This window comes from Pyxicephalus adspersus, chromosome 8, assembly GCF_032062135.1.
Source record: "Pyxicephalus adspersus chromosome 8, UCB_Pads_2.0, whole genome shotgun sequence".
Taxonomy (NCBI): Eukaryota; Metazoa; Chordata; class Amphibia; order Anura; family Pyxicephalidae; genus Pyxicephalus; species Pyxicephalus adspersus.
Window position 1 is genome coordinate 69664625 of NC_092865.1, and position 7365 is coordinate 69671989.

Consider the following 7365-nt stretch of genomic DNA (forward strand, 5'->3'; position numbering starts at 1 on the left):
GGTAAGGAGAGTAAGAACCACCTGCCTGGATCGCCCATTAAAAAGGAAACAATATTTAGCCTACACTCACATCCACCTGGCAAAAAACATATTTCATATTCAACTGCTGTGCACTGTATTATTACATGTTACTAACCACATGTTTCTTCTACACTTTGACCCTGATTTATGAAAGCTCTCCAAGAATGGAGAGAATACACTTTCATCAGTGAAGCTGGGTGATCCAGCAAACCTGAAATGGATCTAGTCCAGGATTCAAAACATTTGCTAGCAAACAGAAAATGATTTCTAAAAATCCATTCCATGTTTTCTGGATCACCCAGTTCACTTCTGAAAGTGTATTCTCTCCAGCCTTTTGAAGAGCAGATTTGAAAAGCTAAAGGGTCAACTCACTCAGTTTTAGTTTTTGGTAGATCCTGGAGAATAAAAGAATCTATAGGCTAGTCTTGGATAGAGTAGGGACAAGTTAGTAACCCTGTAAAGTTTTTATTTCTGTATATGCTCCAGCTATCAACCACTATCTGAAAGTCTGAAAGAAAGAATGAGTCTTAAAGAAAAATCCAAAATTTTGATTTGTCACAAGATAGAGTAAAGAGTAAAATATAGGGGAAATCTTTACAATTCTCAGGATTGGCCTGGTAAATATTCAGTGTATGACAAGATTACTACAATTTCTTTACATTGCTTCTGTTTGTCCCACCAGTTTATATGGTGTGTATTTACTTCTAGAGGTTAGCCTCTGGAAAGTCGATTCCAATACCAGTTTACCATAGCTTAATTTTGTATTGTGTGAGCATACTTTTGAGGTTATTATAATGTGTACATATATATTACTATTATTATATTACAGTACAAACAACAATAACGTTGTTTATAAACTTAGACTAAATAAACAACTAAACACCATGTGATGGGTATTAAAATTACAGAGGTATCAATCTACTCCTGCTGGTAATCTAAAAGCTTCCTGCTAGTAGAGATTACTATATATATTCATATACAGTTGAGTTCAGAATAATTGCAGTGTGTTTTAAAAAGTGAATAAAGCTCAAAATCCTTATAATAGCTTTTATTTCCATACACGCAAATGTATTGGGAACACTGCATATTCTATTCCAAATCAAAACAAGAAGAAATAGGTATTACATTTCTGTTATACATTTACAGCTAGAGAAGAAAAGGGAATATTAGGCTGTTCAAAATAATAGCAGTGTGGCGTTTAATTAAGGGGATCATTCATTCTGTGAAAAAACAAGTGTCAATCATGAATCTTATTTAAGAAAGGAAGGCAGGAAATGTTGTGCATGCTGGTTATAATGTTTTTCTCTATGAGTAAAATGGGTCGTTCCAGACAGACTTTGATTAAAAAGTTGATTGAAGCATGGTAGGCCTTATCTTACTCTATATGAAGGAAAATGACCCCTAAAATCTATCACTATGCATACATATCACCACAGTAGTGATTTCAGATGGGACTTAGCTCTTCACCAAAGTGTTTGAAATGTGGAGCACTGGAGGCTGATTTGTACCACATGCTGTGGAGCTGCCCTAAGGTAAAACACTTTGGAAGGATGGTGGTATCTTACGCCCTCCAACATCTGGTTACTTACTATCAGACGCAATTGTGGAGAATTAACTATGCAAAGGACTAGAGTACAAAAAAATGCACCAATGGATAACACCACATCGCTTCTCTCACTGTTTTTGAAAAACTTTTTGAAAAAATGGTTTGTGCTTCAAATGTATTGGGTTAAAGCCACTTTGGCAATGGAATCTCATGTTAATGGGTTCTTTGAGGCATTGGAATCCTATTTTACTATATTACCATTAGACACTGGAAAGAGAATTTGAACAGACTAGATGGTATGTTCATTGTGTACTGGATAATGATCCCTGTGCCAGTAGTAGGCTTATTACCACTTCTTGCTTGTATTTGCTCTAATCAACAATGTACTATGTAATCTAGTCCACTAATTGTTTTTGTACTACCAGAATCTGTATTTAATTATTTTCTGTTTTGGGTTTTTTTTATTTTTTTGGATTGTATTGTATTTCTTTTTCTTCAAAATTTAAAAAAATTATATTAAAAAAATTTGAAAGATTGAATAGGGGAAAACATGTCAAGAAATGCAGAAGGTTGCTCAGCTAAAATGATCTTAAAGGCTTTAAAATGGCAACCAAAATCTGAAAGATATGGTAGAAAACAGAAAACTACTATTTGAATGGAAGAAAGAATAGCAAAAATGGCAAAGACCCAGTCAATGATCAACTCCAGGAAGAGCAAAGGAGGTCTAAACTTACCTGTGAGTACTGTTACAATTACAAGTTACATATATACTTAACATACGTTAAGCCAAGCTATTGGCAAGAAGCCCCCGCAAAGTCCCAATGTTAAAATAGACATGTGAAGAAGAGGTTACAGTTTGCAATACCTGTTTATAGGTGCCAGAAGTTGGTCAAAACAGATGTGCTCAGAAATAGTTGGTATACAACTAAATACACGGTGTCCCAAAAGTCACTCCACATTTCCTTTTTTACGTTTCGTTCCAGGTATCATTCGGGGAGACTTGAGACCATCAGCATATAACAACTTAGGCTTTGCAGTTTTTGTAAGCGTATCATTCCCTTAATCATGGCCCACCAATTGACATTGGGGCAGAGTTGCAAAATTGCCGCTTGGCAAGAAGTTTTTCAGTCCCCGACTGTAGTTCAGCACCAGTTTGAGAAATTTTATGGCCGTCACACTGCTCCAACACGTAAAACACAATTTACGGTATACATGACAAGTTTCTTGAAACAGGATCTGTTCTTGACAAACCATGCAGCGGAAGGCCTGCTACTACCACTATCGATGAAAATGCTGAACTCCTGGAGCAGGCGTTCTCATAAAGCCATGGAAAATCAATACAGAGCGCAGCACTGGAACACTAAAGGCATCAACAAAAGCTTGGTTCAGCTGATGTTTCGGAGAGTGATAATGCTCTACTCGTACCGACTTCGGGTTGTTCAAAAACTTCAAGTGGAAGATTATGATGCTCGTGTGGAAATGTGTGAATCATTCCTACACCATTACCAAACGACCCTCAGCTCCTGGAAAATATACGTTTCAGTGACGGGTCTACCTGTCATCTCTTGGTCGGGTTAACCAACACAGATGTCAGATTTGGGTAAATTCAATCCTGCACTAACCTGATCTTACACCTTGTGACTTATTTTTGTGGGGCTATATAAAAAGCAAAGTGTATGCCACTAAGCCCTGTAACCTGTTACAGCCTAAAGAAAGAATCTGCACGGCTAGCAGGGAGGTCGGGGAAGAGATGCTGCAAAACATCCGAGAGGCTTGTGTCCGAAGGTGGGTGAAAGTTGTTGAAAATCAACAACTATTTTCCACTCAACTTGGACCTACTCTACTGTACTCTACTATAAATTTAAAAAATATATTTTCTGGCTCATCTTAAAATTTAGAACATTATTTTTATGGTATTTTCTAATACCCCTGAGGAAGCCCAAGGTACGAAACATGTCAGAATTGAAGACCTTCCTACCAACACATACTACAATCTCTCCAGCTTAAATTAGGATTAATTGTCTAGCTGAGCTTGATACTCTATTCAGAATCTCTCTAGATATGAACAGTTATTTTTTATATTAATATATATATAATATATTATTAATATCATTTTAAACAGCCTAATGTTCCCTTGTTTCACTTTCTGTAAAGGAAGTTATATAGGCATGGAAATTAGAATTCCAGGTATTGAATGCATTTTACAGTAATAAGATAAGATGTAGGAGGGGCAACAGCATTTGTACACTAATATTAAATAATGGTATCGTATATATTACCTGAATTATACATGTACACATTAGAATAACTAATAACTACATATGCTCACAAAATACAGCAATAGTAAATAGTTGTTGGCATTAATATTTGGTAATTCTATGCTGTCCCCCCAGTTTATATCACTGGGTTGCTGTTGCCTCTGAAAAGCCAAAACCAAAAACAAGTTTCCATAGCTGTATTTTGTAAGTGTAATGAGACTAGGTCACAATGGTTGTGAGGTTAGGGGTTTACTTTCCATTTACTTAGCATTTACTGCCACCTAATCCCAGAAATCTCTGCCTCCCAGGAGATGGAACATGGTAGCATCACCCTGCAGCAGCTCCATATGAGATTCAGGTACCGCTCACTGACACCAAGTTGCCAAATGTGCAGACGTTGGTTCTTTAGCAACCAAAGCTGCATTGCAAGTGATCAAGTGGCTGGCAAGATGGCAGTCATGGGGAGCCCTGTGGTATCAATTGTGGTACTTATTGGCATCAATTGTGGTACTTATTGGCATCAAATTTAGTGGAGCCACCAGGGGTAAAGGTTCACATAGTAATAAGAAAAGATGAAAGTGTAGCACCACATGCACAATCAAACTAAAGAAAAATGTCTGCCAGTATATAGACATCTCTTTTGATCCTTTTACTCCCTTCCTGTAAATTACTGGAATGGTTTCCTTTACCTCCATTGTAAAGAGGAAAAGTGAGGGTTATGGTATTCACATAGTTAAAATAAATTTGTAGGCTGCCCCTAAAATGATTTCACCATCAAAAACTAATTTCTACCCAACTGGGACCTACTCTACTATAAATTTAAAAAATATAATTTATGGCTTATCTCAAATTCAGATCATTATTTGTATGGTGTTTTCTAATTCCCCTGAAGAAGCCCAAGAGACGAAACATGTCGGAATTGAAGACCTTCCTACCAACACATAGTACTATCACTCCAGCTTAAATTAGGATTTCATATCTAGCTGAGCTTGATACTCCATTCAGAATCTCTCTATAAAAGAACAGTTACCACTTTTGTGGAGATAAGTGTGACAATAATTGTTGTGCTATTGTTAAAATACTCGTAAATTGCACCATAATTTAATGTTTGTATATGCACCTCATATTACTACGGTGGATAAGTAAACTGTATCTTTTGTGGTAATCATTATTAAGAAGTGTTATTTTTGGCCACGAAAAAAAAACCCTTGCTACTTTCTTTCTTTTCCTAATCCTATTCCCTTACATCCAACCAATAAAAAAGTTTGAGTCAGTATCAAAAGCAGAACAAAAAGGATTTGCCCCTTGCAGCTTACAGAGTAGATATAATTCAGTGGAGTTCCACATTGGTGTTCTTGTTTGCAGAGAGGATAGCGACATGTAATGACATAATCAGAAGATGCCTGGATATAATTGGATCCAAAAAGGAGAAGTAGTTCAGTAGTGGCAACTGATATACTGAATGTATATACCTTAACTTCCTGTTATACTTTCAGGACAGAAAGCTATGGTAAATGTGCACTATTATTAAACAATAATTACAACAGTGCTGGTGTCAAGGAGATATTTGGGTGCTGTTGCACCCTAAAAAAATCTTTTAACACCTTCATAAGCAGCCAGCTAGTTTGGAATTGCAGTCTCTGCTAAAAAGCTCAGCAGAGGGGAATCAAGGACTTAAAGCAAAAAATAACATACAATCTCTACATTACATTTTTAGCTTTCTCAAATACTTTCAAGGAAATGGAATGTGTTTAACTTTTTAACACTTTAAATTCTAAAAAGACAAAAAAAACACTTTTTTTGGACAATCAATGGCACCATGAGTGATTTTCAACAATAAATGTGTACTGTAGTCTTCTTCATGAAAAAATAAGACATCCCCCTGAAAATAAGACCTAGGGCATATTTTGGCATTTCAAAAAATATAAGACAGTGCCTTATAATCGGGGAAACAGGGTAGGAGAGATCTGTTCCATAATAGCTTCATTTAAAGCAGAACTGTAGTTCTGCAAAAACTGTGATCAAGAAGGTTTATTATAAAATATACTTACCAGCCTGAGTGCTGTCTTCTTTTAGGAAATTGCTGTACTTCACATGCGCTGGCATACCCAGGGCTGCTAGGACTAAATAGAAATTTTCTCAGCCCAGCCAATCAAGTTGGCTAAAGATCGGAAGCAGGAAGAGGGGAGCCAGCCCAGTTTTGCAGAGGTTTTATTATTTACTCCGCTATGTTTAATAAATAAAAAGTTAAAGCTTCAGATACACTGACAAAATATTTTATCTGACAAATACTATATTGGTAAGATCTCGGCATTTGTAGGGATAATATAATTTATTTATGTTATATTTAGGGATGAGATTGAAAATTTTCTCAAACTTCCAATGGTTCTGCGAACCATTGGAAGAGGAAATTAAAACAGGAGGATTCCCAGAGCTGCATTCAGCACACTCAGCCACAGCTGCTGTTATTGATGAGCTCAGTGTGCGATCCCCAGGGCACTAGAGGTTAATTAACCTCTAGTGCCCCGGGGATCGCCTGCAGTCACAGCTGTGACTGCAAAGTTGACCCTTGACCGTGGGAACTGAACTGCAGATGAACTCTGCAGTTCCACTAGGATCCCCGGGGCACTAGAGGTTAATTAAGAGGTTAATTAACCTCTAGTGCCCCGGGGATCACACACTTTTCTCAATGATTGCAGCCACGGGTCAGTGTGCAATCCCCAGGGCACTCAAGGTTAACTAACCAGCCACAGCTGCAATCATTGAGAAACAAAGCCCAGCCCAGCAAAGCAGAACCTCCTGACATTGTAATATAAGTATATCTTACAATGATACATTTGTTACGATACAAATGTAATATTTTATTTTAGAGATACTTATATTACAATGTCAGGAGGTACTCCTGTGCTGGGCATCTTCTCAATGAATATAGCTGTGGCTGCATTCCTTGAGTGTGCGATCCCTGGGGCACTAGAGGTTAATTAACCTTTAGTGCCCAGGGATCTGTTTGGCAAGAGCTCGACCTCTTGGCAAATCAGAAGGCCGTTCTCACTTACATTTTCGGTAAACGAGAAAGGACCGATTCGCTGAGAAACCGAACTTAATATTCTCGCTCGCTCATCCCTCGTTATATTATGTGAGAAGCAACTGGAAAGGCTTGAACACCTAGTGGTGGGCAAGAGCACCCAAAACTCCAATTTAAAAAGAGTATTTTGGCATGTTTAGTCACAATTATCTGCCAGTCTAATATGGTAAACTTGCAGCTACAGCTTGCAAAGTCACACAACATGAAATGTACACCCAAAAGCTAATTAACAGTGAACGGATACATCAAGAGACATATTTTGCTTTGCAACTACCCTTGTAATTCCTGCAATGCTGGGTCATGTGGAGAGGGGTTGATGTGACGTTTGCTCAGTTCAATGCACCAATACGTCTACATTACAACTTTGCTGACTCCGTAAGCTAAGAACAGAATTGGAAGCCAAGTGTCAGTGAACTGCAATGTTTGTTATTGTTCCATTAACATAAAGCTGGCTA